At 40.6% G+C, this 24,503-nt stretch overlaps 1 long non-coding RNA gene across 1 annotated transcript in view; it reads left to right on the top strand.

Annotated features, from left to right (window-relative positions):
• Nucleotides 1-23,900, top strand: part of LOC309691065 — a 45,967-nt gene extending 22,067 nt beyond the window's left edge. Inside the window, exon 3 of the long non-coding RNA XR_014271877.1 lies at nt 23,760-23,900. This is a non-coding gene — a long non-coding RNA (uncharacterized lncRNA). The remainder of the gene's footprint in view (nt 1-23,759) is intronic.
• Nucleotides 23,901-24,503: the final 603 nt, after the last annotated feature.

Here is a 24,503-nt window from a genome sequence, read left to right as displayed (position 1 = left end):
CACAACAGTGAACAGTGAATAGAGAGACTGATGATTATACGAGGTTTTTACAAACTGGATTTACGAGACTAATTGTCTATGTAACAAGTTTTGTTAATAACATAACAAAAGAAATCAAAGAGCTAAAAATAATCAGGTGTTTGTAAAGACATACATCACCTCCACAGGGGTATCTACCTAAATAGTCATTGCACACGTGCTATGGTATATGCATAGACACACACACACACAGACTTCACACTCTTCCACCTATCTGTTACCCTCAGATTTTGGCAGGAACGTCTGCGCCTCATGAGACATTAGCTTGTGATGCAACTGATACAGAATTACTCGCTACATTTGCTGGGAAGCGGCAGGCGTTGTTGTCCTCTCAGTAAGCAGATGATGTTTGATCGGTCTTAGTTAATGTTGTGTCAACATTTTCTGCAAAGGTCATATCCCTCTTTGAAAATATAATGTAAAGTTGAAACCATTTATGCTTGGAATACGGGGAAGAAAAGTTTCTTTATTTATTTATGTGAAAGAAAATGCACAATGCATCTGTTTCCAAAACTTCTGTCATATATACCTTACAGCTATGTTAGCATACAAAATTAAACATATTTAAATACTTAACATAAAATGATGTCATCACTGGCATTACTATTCATATTGTTTAGATTTTAAATTTCAGGTGGATTCAAACCCAGGACCTTTTTGCTATGGAACAATAGTGCTAATGGCCACAACACTATGCTGCTTGTATTGATGTTGTTGGTTTTAAAAACTGATAGAGTGGAGTTGTAAACATGATGGAAATGTGTTCCTGGCTTTAAATTCAAATGAATAAAATACAGTAGTAGTAAAATAATGCACTGTGTATTATTTTAATAGAGTTTAAATAAATTAATTGAAATTTAATCTAAAAAAAACATTTAAGAAAATTTTTAAATTATTCCTAAAAATTGGGTTTTATAAAAATTCTTTATGACATTTTTTAGTTTTTCTTATAAACAGCATTGATATCCATCTATATTTGTATTGTTTGTTTTGTTTGTTAACACATTAACACAATACAATGTGAAAGGCATAAACTGAAAACAAACAATAAACGTCATAACTATATGCATCTGAATCAGACATGCAGACTACTCCAACTGACTCCAATGCTGCGGTTTGAGCTCCTTCAGTCTCCAAATGCTGTTTTACTGACTGCACCAAGCTCCACCAATCCATAAAACTAGGTGTCTCCACTCTGTCACCACAGCAGGTGATAGCTGCTTCACATAGCTGTACTCTGCTGTGTGCTTCTGAGTTTTAATTGTCAATTTTTGTTATATGTACAAGACAGAGAACAGGGAGCATAGCCAGTCTCATATTGTTAAACTACATGACTTATTTACCTTTGTGAGCAAGTAAAATAAATTATTTGTGTTCTGTTTTCCAAACCGGAACACAGATCGTTTTTAAATTAATCTTATATAAAGTTCATTTTTTCCTCATTTTTGATGATAAAATCTTTCAAAGTGGTTTTTACTGTATAATGTGACTAATTTATGAGTTAATAATAATGACAGCTTGTCCTGTCCTGTCTCCCTCCCTTTACCACAGTCACAGCAGATAGCTGCCTTTTCCTGTGCCCGGTTCTGCGGGAGGTTTCTTCCTGATAAAAAGGAGTTTTTCCTTCCCATTGTTGCCAAATAGAGGGTCCAGTCAAATCAAGTCAGCTTTATTTGTAGAGCACATTTAAAACAGTACAAGTGTCTGACAAAGTGCTCAGCAGAAGGATCGTGTAGTTAAAAAAAGAAACACACACACACACAGACCCATAGCCAGTTTCAAAGTGACTCAACAGCCTGTAAAAATACGTAGGTCTTCAAATTTGATTTCCAAAGAGGAGGAAGATTAATAAATCTGATTGTTGGGGCTCCTCTGTTTTCACTCTATTATTGCAGGTTCTTTGCCCTATGATGTGAAGTGCCTTGAGGCAACTGTTGTTTTATTTGTCTCTATTTAAATAACACTGAACTGAATTGAATTGATATTAGGCTGCCAGAGTGCTAAAAGTCGTGATACTCACTTTTTAAATTTATAATTTTTTTTGCCACTTTACCCATGAATCAAGTTAACAAGAAAATGAGATTAAAAAATATATATATATATATATTGTCATGCCTGTAGCTGCAGAATGTACATGAGTTTATTTAACAGCCTTTCTGAAGGTAACTGGTCACACCTAATTGGCAATGGGTGTTTCATAATTTGTCAACCATTAGGACAGTTTTTAATGTTTATGTAAGTATGCCAACTGTTAATAAGATTCTAACTTAAAACTCATTTATAAGTTGTATATTTTAATACAACAAAAGAGGATCTTGTCTGATCGAGGTTTACGGTGATGTGGATTACTTGATGTTTCTGTGTTGCAGTTTTCTTCCTTACTCGTCTTGCACCACTGTTAACACACTGAAGAGAAAAAAAAAACTTGCCAGTGCCAGTCACTGTAGACTCAACAGTTTTGCAACATGCCAACAAGTCTCTCTTATCAGCAGACTGACACGAGCAAAGCCCTGGGTAGTTGGGTTTCTGCCAAACATGCAACATGAGTGTCATTTTTACAATGTGGTTTGACATCACAGTCCCACCGCACCACTGCAATTTGTGTGATAAAGGCAGCCCATGCAGCTTTGAAAGGGAAAAGGGCACACGAACAATAAAGACCCCGCTCTGCTTGTTCGTCTCAGCTTGAAAGTTTGTTAAATTTAGTTTAAACACCCTGGGAAGGTGGCAGGTTGCTTTCAATCCCCTGTAATGAAGTGGATGAACGATTTCAGCCAAAATGGAGTACAATTTTGGTCTGGCTCAAGTCTCCCCGCAGGTTTTTGAAGGATGCATTTTTCTGTCCGCTTCCTGCTGAGTCTCAGGAACAAAGTTTTCTGGGTATGGGGCGGTTTATAAAACTTCAGCTCTTAACGGGTGCACAGAGACAGGAAATGGTAGGGGAGGGAATGATCTAAAAGTATAGGAATTTTGCTAGAAGATGTCAGGAGAGGGAAGTGGATGTTATTTGATTTTTTTTAAGCTGAATTCTTCGACTAGAGTAACAATTCAGCCAAGACAGGACAAAAACATCAACACGGGAAGTTGCTAAAACATCCCCAATATCAGCAATATCCACCAACAAAATTAGAAATAAGAGATGGTTTAAAAATCAATCAAATTAAATTTGGTGACTTCTTCACATGATACTTACCAACACAACAGCCATGACTTCTGATCTGCTGATTTTTATTTCTGAGCAGTTTACTTTTGGGTCCAATATGTATTGATTTGTGTTCACAAAATAACTATTTTATACATCTAAGACACGGCAAAATCCACATATACAGACTGGAGGAGCTGCAATTGGCGGAACAAATCATTTTGTGGCTCAGACCAGAGACCCAAGTAAACATCCAAAATGTAACAGGTTATGGCCAACTTATTATTTTGAAATACATTATTAATTATCTTCCAAAATGACATGGTAGGGATAGGATATTAAATATATGTATATTATGGTTTTAAATAAATGTTTGCTACTTCTATGTTTCCTTGGTTGCCATATTCACATATCCCTCCTTTGTCTGGAGAAAACACATGCTGCAGACATTAAATATGCTCCCTATTGAAATATAATACTTTCAAAGCTGTGCTTACTGTCACAAGAAAATGTTTGTGCCCATGAACATGGACAAAACGATTGCTGTTTTCTGAATGTTTTATCTTTCCTGATGAGGCTGAGCTGGTAAAGGAATATTTTCTGTAATCTAAGATCAAAAGTGCATGTACAGTAGGTGCTGGAGTGAAGAGGGCTGACAATAGAGCGAGAGGAACCTCAATTAGCAACCAAGACACAGTAATCCCTGACCTTCAAAAATAATAAGCATAAGCTTTATAGCCTATTTTGTTTGACCATACTGGGTCTAATAATACCAAGGCCGTCTGTGTTGAAGTACCAGGCTTTCAAGAGCAGTCACAGAACTGTGGAGTGGTTACAAGCCTTTGATGAAAACATCAAAGGAGTTGTTAAGGTCCAAGAAGGTGTTTTATTGTTCAGAATGACAGTCAAATAATAAACCTGGCTACAGTTAGGGGACAGTTGTTATTTTAAGACGTGTCATTTTGATCTGTCCCTTGACTTTTGCTTTCCATCTTGCAACTTAGAGGACTTCCTGAACTGGCAATGAATTTTGCCACTGGGCATAATTTGTGAGCATCCAATATAGATGTTGTTTTAAGGTATTGGGCTGGAATGTTAGACAGATCTGCATATGAAAGCAAATCTCTGTGCCTCTCTCAGTGTAGACAGTTTAATGCAGGGCAACAGATAAGGATAACTTATTCTATCTACATCCTTTTTATATAAAACATATGTGGAGAGTGGAGCAAAGAATGGACCTTTAAAAAAAAAAACTGCAATTCCTAGCATTATATACTGGTGTGCCTTCAAGTCTATTGATCCTAGTGCTTATAGTCTTTTTGGAAGACAGAGTTCAGATCAATTTTAATGATGACTGAGATTGGGTCAGACACCACTGGTCGTAAAAGTACTGATTCACAACACACGAGTGAGACACAATAGTACATCACATTCTGTTTTTAACTACTGCTTTACAACTTAAGTCTCCCAGGAACAGAGACGAGCACTGAGGGAATGTTTTCACATCATCTCAGGGCCACTTTCAGCCTCCTATATTGGGTTGGCTTGTAAAAATAACAGATGTGCAAACTGAGCAATTGTTGTAGCCAAAGTCCAGAGGTTATGAATAGAGAGCTGTTGTCATGGTTCTCTAAGATACTGGACACATGGAAAGATTTACGTGTTTTCGGAATACATTACTCTGATTGAGTAACGTAACGGAATACGTTACAAAATACACTTTGGGGCATGTATTCTGTAATCTGAAGTGGAATACATTTTAAAAGTAACCTTCCCAACACTGCTAAAAGATCACAACGTTTAATTAGACAAGATACATGTTTTCGGAGCAGTAGGAAAACCTGTGTCCAAACTACAACCTTCAGAGTTAAAAATAAAACAAACTCTACAATGGCTCAGTCGCACTAGAATAAAACATAAAATAAAGCAAATTGGCAACCAATTACAAGTAGTTGCAGGAGCAAACTGGTTGCTCAGAGGCTGAACATATAAAACCCTCAGCCTTTGCAGACTAGTTTCAATTGAAGAACAAATGCACAAGTGACCTGGTGGGATGCAACGTGTCCAAACAATCCAAACAATCAACATTCGATCTGACTTGGACCCTCAGACAGATTGGCAAAGGTTTGCGAATAGTTCCCATCTAATTTAGAAATGCTGATAGATTGCAATGCCAACTACTGCCAACAACTCAACTTATCAGGTTGCTAACTGGTTGTTTTCTGCTTATATTCCTACATAAAAGCAAGGTTGACGAGCGCCCATTCTGCAGCGATATCACTATCCACCAATTATATCACTATTTATGGAGGAAGTTGTAGCTGGTTTTACAATTTCTGTGTATGTAGATGTAACAGATTTGCAACAGATGGAAACAGGTTTTCACCAATTTATCAGTTAACCCGTTAAGACCTACCATAGAACCAAGAGCTTATCTTTATATTTTCACATGCTGTAGTGCCATTTTTGGGAGTATTTCAAGTTGCAATACATCAGTACAACCATTAAATCCTAAATTTTAATTATATGTATGCCTTAAGACCATAGTAACTACATAAATTGCAAAAGAAAAGTGCCATAAACTACAAAAAAATGAAAATCATTGTTGTTGTTTTTTACACATATTTCTAGTTAGAGAAATTTCAAAATGCAAAAAAGTTGCACAAAATAGTTTTCAACCAGAGGAAATATATTTATTAATTCCAACGTAGGAAGTGCTATGAACAGCTGATCAGATCAGCAAAGCCTGTTTCTGGAATATTATGTTTTTGTTGCTGCAAATACTTTTTACGCTATTTTTGCAAAGCCATATGTGGAAGAAAACCGTGACCTAGGACAAGCTGAATGCATAAGATGCAAGTACAATTCCTCCGGTTTCATTTGCAAAAACATATGCAAAAAATATTATTGCGCTAGCTTATGTGGTTGCAATTCTACTGGGCTTTAAAAATAGTTACGCAAAACAGAGCGTGCCCAATCCGACCGGCTATAAAGGGCTAATCACCATATTGCCAATTTGACTCAACTCAATCAGAAAGTGTGTCATTTCCATTGACTAAAGCAGCCACTGCAATGTCACTGATTGCTTAGAGAAGACACGTTTTGAAGCGTTGGTGTTTTAAAACCAGAAGTCACACGCAAGAAACAGAAGAATGAGATGGTAACTTGTGGCTTGCATATTAGGCTCATCCTAAAGCAATCAGCAAAATGTGGAAGCTTGAAAGTGGTAGTCCACAAATCAAGGGACTATGGTGCAGTGGCCACCTTTTATTTACAGTCTATGAAAGCTACTGACAGCCAGGATCATGGCTTTTGTACAATAATTACAAAAGTAAGTCTACAGCTAAAAAAGATACTGTTGTATTAAAAGTAACCTTCATCTCAAATTGTCACCTGTAGTCAATGGCCAAGAATGCTGTGCATCACCACAACTTCAGAACACATAAGGAGCTACTGTTTTACACTGTATCTTGTTGTTAGTATTCTATGTGCGTGGTGTCTGTTGCCTCTCCTGTCAATATGGGGTGTGGGTAACATGCCTGGCTCAAATCCAAGTCTCTATAGCAGCAAAGCTGGCAGAGAAGTATTGACTCTCTATAATTTACATCATGGAGTTTTGTGCGAACCATGATTGCATGCTAAACATCAATAAATAAATAAAGATGTCAGTAAACAATATGTGGGCAGCCAAAATGACAGCACAGACGTGGCGGATCGCCTGTGCGGCTGAAGCACATGCCTGCAAAATGATGCAGACTGTCAGAGAATTCATCTGACCTGATATAATTTTTATTAGATGCATTTTGTGTACTTGGGGAAAAAAAGATGAAAGTCATTTTCCTTGTTTTCTGGGAGCTTTGCAGACATGCTGTCTCATCTCCTGTGGCAAAAACAACAGATCGCATCTGATGGCAGCGGTGTAATTGGAATAAGTGGATTGTACTTGCAGAAGAGGACTTGATTGGCATACTAGGGATTCCAATGTGACAAGCTCTCCAGCACATACTGCCTCTTTCCATTTATAGAGTGGCCTCCCTGTCACTTAAATTTGCCATATGTGGCAGTGTGCATGGTTATAGTTTTAAATATTGCTCAATTTAAAAAGACAGAGCTAGTGCAGTCCTATATATTCCAACTAGTGTTACTTAAAGTGAGAGCAACAGTTGTTCTACTTTAAGCATAGTAACAGTTCCCATTTCCCTTTTATTGTTTGTTGTCATCACACCTCCTGTGTTGTGATGACAGTTTAGTTTTAGCCATCTGGGACCACGGTTTGCAGGCATCTGCAAAAAAACAGTAAAATATTTTTTTATTGCAGGGAGAAAATATACTATTTACAGTATGTACAATAAATATTGTTTATCATGCTAACATACACATTGTAACAAATACTGTATAGCATGTAGCTTCATCTATCCACTTCATTTGCCATCATAGCCTACCAACATTTGCTTATTAGCACTAAAGCTGAGCCGAGGTTGTTGGGGAAGTCATTACTTCTGCAGGAATTTGGCTATAAAACAAAACTTTGGTCTGACAGCAGAAAAGTTGCTGTACTTCAGCCTTTGAGGAACACAGATGTCTTTGAAAGTGAGTCAAATCATTTTATCTCTCTGATAAAAGAAAAAAAAAGTCAGAAGATTCACAAATGATTCATTAAACTGAATCATTTGTGATTCATTAAAATGAATCCCCCCACCAACACCCGAAACACACACACTCTTGTGTGTAATGCAGACACGGAAACTGCTAAGATCCTGCTTTCATTTAAAAACAAGTAGGTACACTGATACCACTTTCCCACTCCATTCATAGTCGGATGCAGCTGAACGACATGACTGAGCTCAGATGAGATTTCCCTGAGCAAAAACAGTTCTCAGCTAGTGAAGTGTGACATGAGGAGTTCATTCTCTAACCTCTCAGGTCTTTCCCTCCAGCATCAAAATCACACAGTTGCAGCTTTTGGATTTTTCATAAAGGACACTGCCATTGTGACTCTTCTATCTTCGACCCATTTGGTGTGTTCATGAGTTATTTACTAACAGTGTCAACCCCTTTGAAGCTTACTCTCCCCGGGCTTGCACACCCAGAAAACTTTGTGCACACCTCCCTTATTATTACAGTTATGAAAATAGAATATGCATTTCTTTATTTTTAATTAAAGTCATTTATTTGCATCAGATAGTTTTGAAATTAAACTGAAATTAAAACGAGAACAGAACACATTAAATTTCACAGCTACTACAGTATTTACTGTAAGTTTCAGAATTTCAGAGCATTACAATCTGATCCTGTCAATAAATGAGCAAACCCGTGCTCATGCAATTTTATAGCAATTTTACACTTCAGAAATTCTGCCTCAATTATAGGTGCTTACAACCACTTTTTGCTCAATCTATACCTAGACTCTTTATCCATTCATGAAAGCACTACAAGTTCACAAAACCGCACCAAATAAAAGGCATGAAAAACACAATACTTATCCATTGTAATTGTATTTCAGGGCAACAAAAACGCACAGTAGTCGTGGCTGAACCATCTTTCACCATTCTTGTTAAAGTGCACGAGAAACATAAGAACAACACATGAAAGATTACCACTCCTATTTATCTAGGGAGAGGCTTGTGCTTATATAGCATATTACAGCCTAGAAGATGCATTAATGTCTGTGCATTTCAATATCTGTCACATTTAGCGTTTACCACTGCTTTGATATAAAGCAAACAACTAATCACTAAATGCATGTGTTTTAAACAATAACAAAGACTACACATAATCTATGGGAGGAGCCATTAAACTAATATATGGTGGAATTTCATTCAACAAAACTGTAACACAAACGTCTTCAAGTTTCCACACAGCAAGCCAAAAGGCACCAAGACCACAAAATTCATGAAAAAAAGTCCAGCACTTTGTGGAATTTGAGGTGAATCCTAGCAAAAAGCGATGGGCTACAGCTGCCTATAACACCCGTCCACTAACAGAAAGGGTAAATCATTTTATATAAATATAAATTATCAAGTGATATTTGCTTAAGGTCAAAACTGTTTCTTCTTCCAGGTTTTAAAAATTATAACCTATTGGGATTGATCCATTTTGACCCCACAAGTGACCCAAAAATGACTCTAATCAGTGTTTCATTACAGTACACCTCAAGTAGCTTCTCTTTATTCACCCTGTTGAATTCAGAAATGAATTTCAAAATCCTTAAGATTAGGCCCTTGGAGGGCACATATGCTATATTATACCCATAGAGTTTCTAAAAGTAGAATGGGACGCAGAGCCTTCGCCTATCAGTTCCCTCTCCTGTGGAAGCAGCTCCCAGTTTGGCTTCAGGAGACGTGCATCCTCTCAATTTTTAAGATTAGGCTTCGAACGTTGCTTTTTGATAAAGCTTACAGTTAGTGCTGGATCGGGTGATGTTGAGTCATCTTTTAATTATGCTGCAATGGGCTCAGACTGCTGGTGCACTTCTCCATTTACCGCTCTTGTTTTGCTGCACGTGTAACCACGGTAACTTCTGACCCCACTTCCGCCAGTCCCTTTATTGTGGCGGGAATGAATCCTGTATAAGTTCCGGGTCAATCAGCTGCATGTCCCTGCTCCTCTGGCTGCTGTTGTCCCTGTGGTTGGCGTACTTGTCAGATATCGACAAATTTTGCACTACAGGCCAGTTGACAGCGTGCAATAACCCGGCCGATTCATTCATCTTTACACTACCTTACACTCGACTCAACGGTCAGGTTTTTTTTGTTCTCCCGCGATCAGCCCTGATCAGCGCGAGATGGCGAGCCACCCGACCACCGCTACGTTGCGGTAGGAATTGTGAACCTATGGACTGAATCACAAATTGTTGACACATGACCTATCACAGGTCCATGGAACTAAACTAAATCACATACTGGACTACACCTCATCCCACCTCCTTTTGGAACCTACTAAGCTGTTTTGTATTGTCAACATTATTTTTGTTTGTGATATATATGCATATGTTTTTATTTCTTTTGTACATCCGTCTATACACTTCTCATAACAAACATAATATATATATATTTGAGCTCTACTTTTGTTTCCTGTGTTGTCCGGTTAGGGGCTCTGTTGGCTCTCCGGTGACTGTTTCCTCGCGGCTGCATGCAGCGGGGCTAGGGGAGGGTCTGTGCTGACGGACGTGGGTTACTGACCTGGTAGCCTGGCTGGCCCTGGGTGGGTCCGGGATGGGCGTGAGGTTCTGGGGGCGCTCCGTCTCTGGGCTGGGACCCGGACTGGGCCTCGGGGGCTTGGGTCCTGGTTGGTGTGTTGCCGGGGTTGTGGGCGGGTGGGTGCATGGGGGCCCAGCCCTGGAGCAGGGTGCCGCCGGTGCGTCGAGCCACCTGGGGGGCTCTTCAACTGGTGGGGGAGATTGTCACATCTTGCAGGAGCTTTCCTCTCCTCAGGAGCTCTCTCTGCAGGAGGGGGAGATACAGGAGAGGTGGAGGAAGATCTCAGCCTGGGTGTTTATTGTCTTATGTAGTCTGGAAGATGAGTGGATGGTGGGGTGGGTGCAGTTTTCTCTGTGGTGGGGTTGGGTGGACTGTCCCGGGCTCTGTGGGGCCGGGCGGCGCTGCTGCACTGGGCCCGGTCTGGATGGGCCTGGGCCCCCTTTCCCTGGCGGGTCGCGGAGTATGGGGGTGCCTACTGGGGTCAGCGGGGGAGCTGGCCCCAGGGAGGGGTCACTTGCCCCTCCCTTCCTTCCCTCCCCATCTCCAGCTGCCTCCCTCTTCCCGCTCCACCACAACCACCCACACATGCAGGGCCTTGGAGTGGGGGTATGTCACCAGGGTGCAGAGGAGGCTACCCCCCCTCTGTCCCCTTCTGGCTGCCTCTGCCTCAATTTTATCCCACAACTTAGACATTCACATTACTCACACTCTCATTACACATACATATAGGATCTTGGGGGTGGGCACGATACACGGAGTCCAAAGTACCATCAGGGTGTACACCCCACCCCTGGCATCGTTGCCCACCTCTCAATGTTAAATACACGTAGACATTGAGGGCTAGCAGGAGGGACCATGCGCTTACCTGCTGCTCTCTGGCAGGTAGCTCCATGCCCTCCTGGGTTTTAAATGCACCTTAGAACACACATGCATCAACATTACAATGAGCGGGTGGAGGGAGGTTTGGAGTCTTCTCTCACCCCCGTTCTCTGCGACCTGCTGGAGCAGGGGGGCTAGGAGGAGGAGTTGGCCGTCCGACTGCGGTCTGGAGTGTGGAGCCTTCCTGCTGCTGCGGAGTCGGGGCGGTCTGCCTCCCCCCACCGCAGGGAAAAGGGAAACACCACCTGGGTCTGGGTGCAATTCCCCCCTCCAGGGGCGAGGGCACCTAGACCCGGTTTGTAGAGTACGCTTGGGGAGTGTGATCGTGTGTACAACGTCTCTTTATGTCTGTCTCCACGTTGGTTGAGTGTGGAGTAAGTGCATATGAGAGCATGAGGGTGGGAATGGATGTTTGTATATGTGTGTGCCTGTATGTCTGTGTCTATATGTCAGGTTGGGTGTCAGGCGCCACCTCTCTGGGGACATCTCAGGCCCTCCAAGGTTTGGAGGCCTATCTCCCCCTACCACCACTTCCCCTGCCAGTGGCGGACTCCCTCAGACATCGGTGCGTTGGTGGTTCTTTGTGTCCGGGGATGGGCGTCCAGGTACACACCGGCTCACTCCTTGGCGGCCGCTTATCGGGGCCTGGAGCCTGGGGCTCGCTCGGGCCACTTCGGAGGTGGGGTGCCCCCGGCCTCTCGGCCTGGGGCTCGGTCACTCAGGCGCAGCTGGCTGCCGGCGGAGCTCACGGGCGCATCACTGCAACTCCCCCTGGCTTCTGCTCCGCGGCTGCTGAGTGAGCCCTCATCTGGGACTCTCCTCAGCTCTTTCCGGGACAGTGGCGCAGCTGCCCCTCTGTTGGTCTTCCTTGGTCTCTTGTGTTCTGGGGGCCTCTGGATGTCTGGAGTTTTGATCTCCTCCACACCTGCTTCACGCCCTGGAGGACGGGGCTGTGGCCCCCCCACACCCTCTAGCAGATCATTACATGAAGGAACCTTTTAAAAAAAACAAGCGCGTCCATGCTCACAGGTGTACACACGGGTGATCACACCCACAAACTACACCCTTTTTGGCTCCTACCTCAAAGCACACTGTGTTCTGTTGATCTTATGTGCTGCACAATAATGTTTAACATTTAGTATTTACTGTCATATTCCCATATATCATTGTGATGTTGTTTATTCTATTACTCTTGTTCTCTTCTGCTTGCTTTCTTTTTTCTTTCTCAGCAGGTGATCCAGGTGATTGATATATGCATTTTTTTTCTCTGCCCGTTCTGTTGGTTTTTGTCTTTTGCCCTTCTCCCCCGTCCCTCTTCTCAGCTGTTTCTCTTTCCCTCTTTCTTTCTCCCCTTCTTTCCCCCAGTCAAGTCTGTCCCGTATTCAGTAAGTGAAAATAAAATAAACAATAAAAGGTGAATCAAATGGACCATTACGGCAAGGCTGGGATGGTCAATTTGGTAAAGTAAATCCGTTGGGCATCTTTCTTGGCCTTTAGACAATAATTCTGATGGCAAAAGAGCCAAACGGGACAGGCCAAAAAAAAAAAAAAAAAAGGAATTGTGAACCTATGGACTGAATCACAAATTGTTGACACATGACCTATCACAGGTCCATGGAACTAAACTAAATCACATACTGGACTACACCTCATCCCACCTCCTTTTGGAACCTACTAAGCTGTTTTGTATTGTCAACATTATTTTTGTTTGTGATATATATGCATATGTTTTTATTTCTTTTGTACATCCGTCTATACACTTCTCATAACAAACATAATATATATATATTTGAGCTCTACTTTTGTTTCCTGTGTTTTATTCACACCCTCAGGCTCCATAGTCGGATCTTATTCTGATAGCTCATTGTCTATGAGGCTGCAGTCAGGCGCCCTGGTCCTTCAACCGCGTTACACACATCATTAACTTTTGTCTCATCTCGTGCAGTCTGTCCTGTTTCTTTGGTCTTGCTGTGCTCCTTTTTCTCTTCTCATTCACCTCACACCCCAGATTTCAGTTCTTTATCTTCATTAAATGTCAGTTTATTGCTCACTACAGAGATTTATCACAGTGTGAAAAGAGCAGACAAAATTCTGCTGAAGTCTCAAATTGGCTGAACTTCGAGGATGCACTGGCAAGAAAACAAGATCTGTTAATTTTCTCCCCAGTTCTTAAAATGGAGTTGTGCAAGCAAAGACACATTAGACCCAGCCAGTATGTTTACATAGGTTTCAATTTTATCAGGTCTATTTAGTAAGATGACTATCTACTGTATATATTTTAGTTTGGCCAAGATAATGCACTGTGGGATTTGCCAAGCCATTAAAAAACAAGCTTGGTGATAAGAGCAGTTCTCTGCATCACTGTAGCAGTTTCACCTCAGACATTCCTGCTTTAACGTACTGTAGATACTGAGATATCCTTCTGTGCGTAATTTATCTCGCCTCTTTAATCACTGCCTGTTTATAATTTTGCATTTAATGATAACAGGGAGCAAAGAAATTTGGGTAGCGTTAGGGATCAAGTATCATTGCTCTGTATAGTTACCAAGTGTAAACACCCACTGTTCGGTGGATTGACACTCCTCATGCAGCCCTAACAGTGTACATTTATTCAAAGCTCTGTCAGGGTTCCCACTGGCATCCTTAGAGTGTCACTGTCTCTTTGCATCAAGCTCAAAGGGGACTGGAGGCACCCAGGAAAATGCAGCAGAATGTTTATGTCAGTGCCTAAAAGTAATCCATGCAGCTTAGTTGGCTTGCTAGCTGCCTTACTGCACTAGAAATCCTGCAGACCGCATTATTTATCAACATGAATCCGTCAGTGATGTAATCTGACCCATTCCTAACCGAATTTTCATTATGTCATTGTTTGTTTTTATAATTGTCCATTCTAAGTATTTAATCCTCTCACAAAGATTGATTGTGTCAGCTCGTGTATTTAATATTGGTAAACAGCAGCTTCATCTTTAGTTTGACTTTATTTTGTGAGATCCCAGGATTGAGTCAAAAGCAGCCTCAGTATGTTTGAAGCATTAATAAACACTGATCTTCATTACTGGAGCAGATGAAAGATAAATGGTAAATGGCCTGCATTTGTATAGCGCTTTTCTAGTCCCTAAGGACCCCAAAGCGCTTCACACTACATTCAGTCATTCACCCATTCACACACACATTCACACACTGGCGATGGCAAGCTACATTGTAGCCACAGCTGCCCTGGGGCGCACTGACAGAGGCGAGGCTGCCGGACACTGGCACCACCGGGCCCTCTGACCACCACCAGTAGGCAAACATGGGGTTAGTATCTTGCCCAAGGATATTTGGCATGCAGCCAGGAGGCAGCCTGGGATCGAACCACCGACCTTCTGATTAGTGGCTGACCTGCTCTGCCACCTGAGCTACAGCCATATGAAGTTATTAACACCGAATAATTAATTAACAGGTCCTGCAATGGAAAAGCTGTTGTAATCCTTAATATTTAAAGATTGGCAAAGTTTGTTCATCTCAGGCTTGCAGTTGGGTTGTAAGTTTACTATCCAGTGAAAATAGAGATAATGTGGAAGGAGTGATAATGCATCTACAGTCACTTTAAAATGTATATAGATATATTCAGATTTTGGCCTCCTCTTCTTCACAGCATTGTTTCTAATCATTGAGGTGTACTCGCACTTATTTATGTACCAAAGGTCTCACCACAGCATTTCAATCAGGCAGAGGTCTAGATTTAGACTAGGCACTGCCAAAAACTTGACTCTTTTCTTTTAAAGCCATTCTGTTGAAGATTTTCTGCTGTGCTTGGAATCAAGTTTCCTTCTTTCCAAAGCTTTAACTGCTTTACATCTGACTCTAGAATACTTTGGTACGCCGCTTATGGTCAACCGACTGACCGCACGGTGTCCAGGTCCTGTGGGAGCAAGCCAAAGGTGGCACTGTGCATCACGGCCATACATCACCATTTTGGTCCTGTGCGTCCAAAGGACATTGTAGAAATGTTGAGGTTTATTCAACTTTGCAAACCTACACTGTGCTGCTATGTTCTTGTTAAAGATGTGAGACTCCCTCCATACTTGTTCATTGTTTGGTACTGTCATGAACTTTAACATTAAACATGCTAACTGATTTCTATAGAGTCTCAGATGTATTCTCAGATTGTTTTTTGATTTTTTGCAGTTTCTCTGAGCAGTGCACGGCTGAGTCATCCACTGCTGGGAAGATTGTGGCATGGTGTTAATATACAAACATACTTGAATACTTTTAAACAACAGATTTCTAATGCTCATTTAAGTCCCCTGATTAGTAGCACCTGACTGCTAATTGCCCTCTTGATCCTGTAACGATGTACTTAGTTTTTCAAAACCTTGTCACATGACTCTATCTGGCTACTAAGAGATTGAACAAATGCCAATGAGGATTATAGATTGTTTGCATTAACATGGATACTTGCAATGTGGCATGAATGGGATCAAAAAACTGCTGGAAATGATGCCACAGTTCCCCGTGATATCGCTGCCGCAGCTCTTAGTTTACTTCAAACTAATTCACATTAAATCACAGCCAATCATTTTGGAAAGTATGCTCTGTTTACAATTGTGTATGCTTATCAAAGCATTGCATTATTTATTTGATAATCAAATTTATTTAGTGACAGTTATCAGACTATTGTTGCATGATAACGCAGTCAGCAATATAGTAGAATTCAGTCATGTATAATATTATAATATGTCTAACAAATAATTTATGCAGACAGATGTTCACTTTAATGATTACACACTGTAACTCAAACAAGCTTCGAGAGTCTGCTAATAGAGTTTCACATTGTTGCAGAAATTAACAGAAACCAATTACATATAATTAATGGATAAGGTACCAAATGTTTTTATTTATTTATTATTCATTTTACTGTATAACATTTTGAAAATGCAGCGTTAACAACAATAAATATGTTTGGGTTATTAAATGATTAATGCACTTGCATTTTTGGCTGCATCTCCTGTTATATACAGATACTGGGTATTGCACGGTCAACATTTCTGCTGCTTAACAGCCACTTTGGAACGGTTGGAATTTGCTTATCTTGTGTGTCAGCAAGTAATAAGGAAATGACAACAACTTGAGATTTTTAAGCTTTTAAAAACAGAAGCAAAACAATTCTGAGCTGGAAAGAATTTCTGACAGTGCTGCTAGAAATGTGGACGCTGCCATTAGTGATATCTACCATTATACTAATGATGCCCATATCTGCTCCCAGTACTGAGTGCTCCTTCAGCCTTTTTGAAAGGAACAATGACTGACAAAAGATTGAGTGGACTTGCAATGAACTTTGATCATGATATTGAAATTGATTTTGAGGGTAAGTTTGACAACGGAGAGATGTAGAATAAAATGCAAGTTGGCAGTAATTAGCTCCCCACCCTTCTGGCTTTTATTGTAACGGTCCGATTTTGCAGTGCTGGTAATGCAGACTTTTAACTTCAGTTCATGAATATGCTAGTGTTGCAAAAGCAGAAACATGCATACCTCAAGATAAATCCAAAGCTGCCAGAACTGATTTCTGTACTCACTTGCAGGTGGGACTGCCATCCAAAGCATTACATTCGGGTGTTTGCAGAGCAATGTTAGCAATATCTATAACAGAATATTATCCCTTTAGGTTCTTCCTCCTTTATTAGTTTACCACATAATACCTTGCCTTTATTGCATTGTGACAGGCAGATAAAGGTCAACTCTTGGCCGTAAAACCAAAACAATCACCAAAAATGAAAATAAATCTAAAAAGCTACCACTCTGTATGTTCCAGATTGCATTTGCTAGTCTCCTTTTTAATGCATTTAAATGAACTCTTGTTTTTGTTTCACATTACAAGCACATCTCTGACACTGACACTTGGAGAAAAATAAAAAAAAATGCCTCTCTTTCGCCGCTTGACTCGATTCTGGAAGGATTTTACACAATTGTTCATTCAGAACATGAGTCTATTCTGTCTTCCCAGGGGTATCATGAACCCTCACAGCCAATTTAAAAGAGGCACTTCTGCTGCATGAACCGTTGGCAAAAGGTCCACGCTAATTTAAGCTCTGAGTGAGCAAATGCTGATGACACACTGTATTTATTCCAAAACTCTCTGGCCTATTGGCCTCAGCATCAGTATGCAAATGAAGGGTGGAGGATTGTGGATGTTGACTGGGTGCCCGGTAAACATTTAAATTACAGAAGAATGAAGACATAATCAGACCTAAATTACGATGGTGCTGGTATGCAGGGCTGGGGTGGAAATTGCAACAGCAATTCACAAAACAGTCACACATACGCATTCTTTGTGAGCCACAAAATCAATATGTTCTCTGCTGCCCACTCACATTGTCTTGAATTCACAATAAGGGCAGCTTCAACACTGACAAAGTAAGGTAATTAAGTGTTTTCCTCAGCAGCTGATTTTGTACAGATTTCCACTGTGACAGGGAGTAGGAAACAAGTTGAACCAGGCTGACATCTTGCACTCGAAGCATATTTGGATTTCAGTATTGGATTTAGAAGAGGGGATAGGTTAATTGGTTAATCCAAATTGCCCATAGGTGTGAATGAGAGTGCGAATGGTTGTCTGACTGTGTGTTGGCCCTGTGACAGACTGGCGACCTGTCCAGGGTGTACCCCGCCTCTCACCCTATGACAGCTGGGATAGGCTCCAGCGCCCCCCGCGACCCTGAAAAGGATAAGCGGACGCGAATGGATGGATGGATGGATGCAGGGGCGATTCTAGGATCAGAGCTTTGGGGATGCTGAGCACCCAGAGAGCTACCCAGCCAGCCAAGATACACTTTACTCGTTTACTACAATGAGACTTCTTCCCTGTCTCTTTCGGTCCCTGCATCCTCCCTGTCCTCATCGTCTGTTGTCTTCGTCTCCTTTATCAGTCATCATAATTTTACCATCTCTGTGCAAGTCTGCAAATTTCTTTATTAAGTCATAAGATTCTTAAATTCATCAAGTCTCTCTGTGCCTGGGTCCTCGTCACAAAACATGACATGACTGTTTTGTACATTTTAACAATTTAATCCCACATTTGTGAAAGAAAAACACTTTTTTGAAAAGTCTGTAACCAAACCATCAAATCTGATAAAGGTTATTTAAATGCTGCAAAAGAAGAATGGATTGGAATTTAAAAAAAAATACATCTCCTAACCTTAATTACTGGGGGAGAATAATAAATGATGCTCATAGTGAGTAAAAAGTAAACTGAGTGCATTTTTTGGACAGAGATTCACTTTTAATGTGTATGTATAATATAATACAGATACATACAAAACACTCCCAAAACAGAATAAATTATTACAAATAAATTATTACAAAATATTAAAAAAAGAATATAAAAATGGAGGCAACTTTGCCTGTGGTAGAATGTATACAATGCATGAAAAACTTTACTGCAGATACTAATTTTGTGTTGTAAGATTTATGAGTTTCAAGCTTTCATAGTGGTCCTTGGGAGAGTTTGACATTTTTATCAGGTGGTGCACACTGTAACAAGTTTGAGAAACACTCATAAGTGTATGTGTGGTTTTGGAAAACATTTAAAGCTGCAGTACACAATCTTTGAAACAAGCGAGCTTAAAACATTTTTAGAATATAAACAGAGCACTCTGCTTCTCTTTACAGCTCCTCACTCCACCAGGGCTGTTTGGCAGTTTCTCATAGTGTGCAAATGTGATGTACGTACTGTGGCAGTTTTACTACAGAGCAGGACGGATTGTAGGGTAGCAAACATCGTCGGAAAACATGTTTTCAACACAGCAGGTTACCTGGGTGTAATGTTTTTCAGCTAAAAAGAAACATGGTCTGACTCCTACCTAACTATATAAAGAGTAACTGAAGGTTAAATGCAGCCAACATGTCCTGTTTTAAGCCAGGCACTAACAACTCCGCTCTGCTGCATCTCAGCCACCATCGCTCTGGCAGAAAGGGTGCTAGAGCCAGAGTAGGGGAAAGGCAAGCAGGAACAAACCATTTTGGGAGAGGGGGGGTATCGATACTTTTGTTGTTAAAATGTTACGTCTCAACCAAGTTTTGTATGCTTTTTATATTTTTAGTAGTGTGTCACACAAAAAGCAAATATTGTCAAAAAAAAAGTAAGAAATCTTTGGGGGTGCTTTGTTTCATTTTGGGGCACCCCCAAAAATGGGCTAAAATCACCCCTGGATGGATGGATGGATGGATGGATTTAAAAGAGAGAATCCTGACCTGGAAATATGCTACCCTTTATTTCCTTTCCCTCTGTGACTCTCATCCTTGGTATTATATCTGGACAGAGAGAAAAAACATTTAATCTGAGAAAGTTTGCATAACTAACATGAATATTGAACCATGAGCATAGAGCTACATCAACATGGCCCCTAGTAACAGCTTGTAGCTACAAATATGGTATGGGCAACAGGTCCTCAATACAATCCTGGGGCTGAATTAACTCAAATCAGTTCAGGGCAACCACATTATACAATGAGACTTTCTCAGAGCAGGTTTTCTGATTTTAACATTGACCTCTGGGACCTTACACAGGGTACAGGCGTCTCTGTTGGTAACAGCTAAGTTACATAGTGAGAAAACAACATTTATTAATCACATTTGATGAAAGATTAAATAAGGAGTAAATTATCATGACTTAAATTAACATTTTTCACCAGCAGCAGACAACTACAGTATGAGTGCCATTCATGTAAAATAAATAGCTGTCATTCACAGAACAGTGAGAACCACACTTTCCTTCTCTAAGCCACTTTACTAAGCTTCCTGACATTCTGTGTTATTGTGACAAATGGCACCCATTTTGGAGTTAAGGAAGCTTATACAAAGGACGGTAAGTATTTTCACATACTTGGACATCCAAACCTGTCACATACTGTGTCTCAGTTACAAGAAAAAAATAAGCTCTGACTTAAAATTTCAAGCTCTTTAAGAAGAAAACAGTAATGCCATGTCTCAGAGGCCTCACTGAGGCTGAAATCAGTTATTTCACTCTTTGTTCCAAAGGTGCTGGAAATATTTCCACACCCCGGACCTGGAGCTTGTGTCACAGTCTGGCGAGGGCAGACTGTATGAATTGAAAAAGGACCCAAAATGCAGACTCCAAGGAACAGGGAACAAAACTTGAATGTTAACAAAAAGCGAGCCGTTTAATATGGCTGGAAAAAAAGGTACAAACAAAGGGCAAGGCAAACTGAAGCAAAATTAACACAAACCTAAACTGGGAAATCTAAACAAACAATAAGAAAAACCTAGACAAGAAACTTGGAAGCATGGCATAGGAAACATGGCGTGGACAACAGACGACCTGACAATCACACACTGAAAACAGAGGACTTAAATACACAGGAGGTGATTAGGGGAAGTGGAGACACATGAGGAAACAGCTGGCACACATGAACATAATGACGTCACAGTGGGAGAGTAAAACTGAACATGATGAACACAGAACACCAGACCTCTTCACAATAAAACAGGAAACATAATGAGACATAGACATGACAACCCGAACTTGACAACGTAAGACACAGACATGAAACGCATGAAGAGCAGGGGAGATTTAACATGGTTGGAAACACGAGGGGAAAATAATAACTAGAAACACTTAGGCATAATAATACAAACTTGATAACATAAGACACGCAGCATGAAACACGAAGGGTGAGGGGAAGCTTAAATACAGGGGAAGAAAACACAAGGAGTCTAATAACCAAATGAACTTAGATAACCTAATGAACAAAATAAACTCAAACTTAAAACACTGGGTCAAAAGACCCAGGACCATGACAGCTTGCAGTGATTTGGCTTTTACTTCACAGAAATTTCAATCCAAGCTGTGGTCAGCTAAGGTCACCCCAAGATGATAAATATCTTGGGGGCTGGTCCCCATAAGTCCTCAGGTGTTTCAACTGTAATAATAATTTTTTTTTTAAATGTAGGTTTCTGGTTACAGCAAAGCTCGGATCTCAGTTAGTTCCAAGGCTTCAGACAGCTCGAAATGCTCTGGCAGAAAGTACCAATAGTAGGAATATTTCCCTGCAACAGTGGATACTCCTAACCCACAGAGGCCCCACCCACTTTCACTTGGTAAAGGGCAGCCAATCAAAAAAAAAGCATGCTTAAAGGGAGATGACCTTAAATGTTTGATTCAGACAGGAGAGTGAACTGGAGAGTATAAGATCATTTTTGTGCGTTTTGGTTTTTTTTGTTGTTGTTTTTTAACTGTGATGTATGCAAAGCAACTCTCTGGAGTCCTTGACTACAAATATGGAGCTGAGAATTTGTATAACAAGTCCCAGTTCAGATTAGGATAAGGCTTAGGTAACTATGTTATAAAAGTAAGTCATTGTAATGTCTGCTGAAGTGATGGAAACCTTTAGGTACATGTGTGAATGCTGCACACGTATATACTGTCCCCTGGCTGCAAGCTGAGGAGCCACATGATTTCAAATGTAGTTGAAACATGATGCAAAATTACTACTAGATTATATGAGTGCTTGTAGATTAAGTAGTGAAACTGTGAAGTGGATGGTAATGGACAAGCAGTGTGCTTCGTGGATCAGGTGGACTGCAATCCTGCTGCAACAAATGCAAGGAGTGACAGAGGAGAGGTCAGCACATAGCAGCTGAAACAACAAATGACTTGACAATTATTGATAACTATGTGAAATAGAAAGAAAGTGTTTTTAATGAAATTTGGTGATTCTGTGTTTATTTTATTTCATTTTTATGATGTCATCACTGAACTTAAAGATACAGTTTTTAATTTTTTTTAGATTATTTAATAGTAAAACGGATATTGTGATCATAAATATACACAGATTAATGTACAATTATGTTTTCCAACAAACTGATGAATTTTCATTAACTCATAATTCATCTCTTCAAAACAGATAGGAGAAGGTATGTGATTTGTAGATGCTGCCCAGTACCCCTACCATATTTGAATATAGTGACCAGGAAGGACGTCTTCCTCCTGACTAACCGTGTATTAAGTATGTGGCTAGAGACCGCTTACTCATGAAGAAGAGAACTCATGCCATGCAGGGACATTTAAATTCATGCCTGCATCTTCAGACTCAAGCTATGAAGCATCATACCTACATTTTATCATCAAAGAAAGGATCCCCTTCACTAAAGAAACGAAAAGAGAAAGGAAAGAGACGACGTAACAAAGTTACATCTTCTTCAAAAACAGTTACACTAACTCCAGCTAACAGCGACTAACTTAGGCTAACTTAGGCCCGAGTTTCACTGTCATCGGTCAGAAGTGAACTTCTTTGACTCACTGACTCGTATCAAACTCATTTCAGAAAGTTTTACAGCTTCTTCTAGAGTCAATAAAGGTTGTCGCTTCTCATCTGACATTGAAAGCTGAGGTAAACTTGATCACAATCCAGTCCATACAGCAGAAATATCCTTGCCAGCCATGCTCACCGCAGGGCACAGTCTAAGTTTAATGTTGGATTACTGAAACATGTTTGTCCACCAGCGGCCACTGTTACTAGGATTATATACTTGAACTTCAAGGAGATATTGAGTTGGAAAGACCTCCTCAGATCCCAGCTTTCAGTTGCAAAACGTCCACTCTTTGAAGCGTTTGCATCACAATCAAATCTATAGTACACTCCCTGGTTCATGTGAACGGCACGAGGCTGTCAGCCAGAATACTGCAGTCCATGTCCTGAGTGGAAGATTTATGTGTGTGTAGTTTGCTTTGCTTTGCTTTCACTCCCAGCCTTGTTAACTTTGGGGACCAATATTTAAGGAAAAGTAGTAATGGTTTGGATTTAAATATACTTTGTTTTATGTTAATCCTCCTTTAAAAATTACACTAAATGGTTCCCAGTCCATAGAGAGAATTTTTTCATATGTCAGTAATATTCTCTTCTAGTCCCTTTATCACATTTTTGTAACTTTACACAGTAGAGTCTACACACTGCACAACGCATAATTAGTCTACACAAAGGTCATTGGCGCATATGAATATGAAGATTCCTGCACTGATATGCCTATTAACTGCCAGTATCTGGAGAAATTAAGTGTTTCTGGTAAGTTACGAAGAGCCTGAGGTGTGAGTCGTCTGTCATTCAGTGGATGAATCCAAATAGAACTAATGGTTATGACACTGAGCGCTTCTGTCCAGACATTGTGTCCAGCCAAGCACTTAATCAGAAAAGTTTCCGAGCCTCCAAAGGTGAAAGAAAGCCAAGTAAAGCAGAGGATTATTGCAATGAGTTGTTACATAAGAAAGTTTGCAAACAATCATCTCACTGCGTGGTGTCAAATACAAGCAGTCATTACTGCCGAAACATTCACCGCCGCACTCGAGCCTCTCTCAGGTCTGTCAAACTCAATCTCGTGTAGCTAAATCAGGCTATACGGGCTCATCCATTCATTCAGAATCAGGTCATCAACCACCCACGATGAGTCCCTCTCTGTCTGTCTTTTTTTTTTTTTGTCTCGCGTCTCCCCGTTGTGACAAGACTGTGGACAGGTGGGTGTGCAGGTGTGTCCATTGATCCACAATGACAGGTGGCCTCTGAGCCTGTTGCCTGGAGACAGTGTCTTGGCAGGCTTGACAGGGAGGGCCAGCTGCACCTCAGGCAGACAAGGGACAGGCCAGACCCGGTGCCCAGGTGGCGTGACTGAGGAGAGGTCGGCGATTGCAATGTATCGTGAAATTATTTCTTAACAAGAAAAGGATTCCTGCAGCGCTTCGCATTTATCATGTGTGCATTTATTTGTCAGCAGGCACACAACAGACATTGAGCCAACGGACAAGATTTTTTGCAAGGAGAAAGGACAGACAGCGGGCTGATGCAGGATTTCAGTGGAAAAAGGTACTCAGTGAGGCTAAAAACAGCCCTTCAGAGAGCCTGGAATATCTCTGTCCTAATCCACATCCTCAACAGGAATGTAAAACAATAAAGGACCATTTAAATAAGTCTAATTTATGCCACATTTCCATGCACTTTTTGTTTTATATTGCTTTTCTCATTTTTGCCTCGGTACAGATGATTTGACATTGTAATAATGTATTTCCAGCTCGGCTCTTATTAATTCTATTACCATTCCCTCAGAATTAAACCATATCATGCAGGGAGACAGCCATTGTAGAGAGAAACAGAAGCTCCAGTGGACTATGATGCAAACACAGCTTGAACCTCTACAATATTCTACAATAGCATTCACTGATTTGGACTGGAGTGAAATTTAGTTCTTTAATG

Source organism: Aulonocara stuartgranti (assembly GCF_965226115.1).
Source record: "Aulonocara stuartgranti genome assembly, chromosome: 16".
Taxonomy (NCBI): Eukaryota; Metazoa; Chordata; class Actinopteri; order Cichliformes; family Cichlidae; genus Aulonocara; species Aulonocara stuartgranti.
Note: the sequence above shows the minus strand (reverse complement) of the source record. Positions and strands in the feature narration are given on the sequence as shown.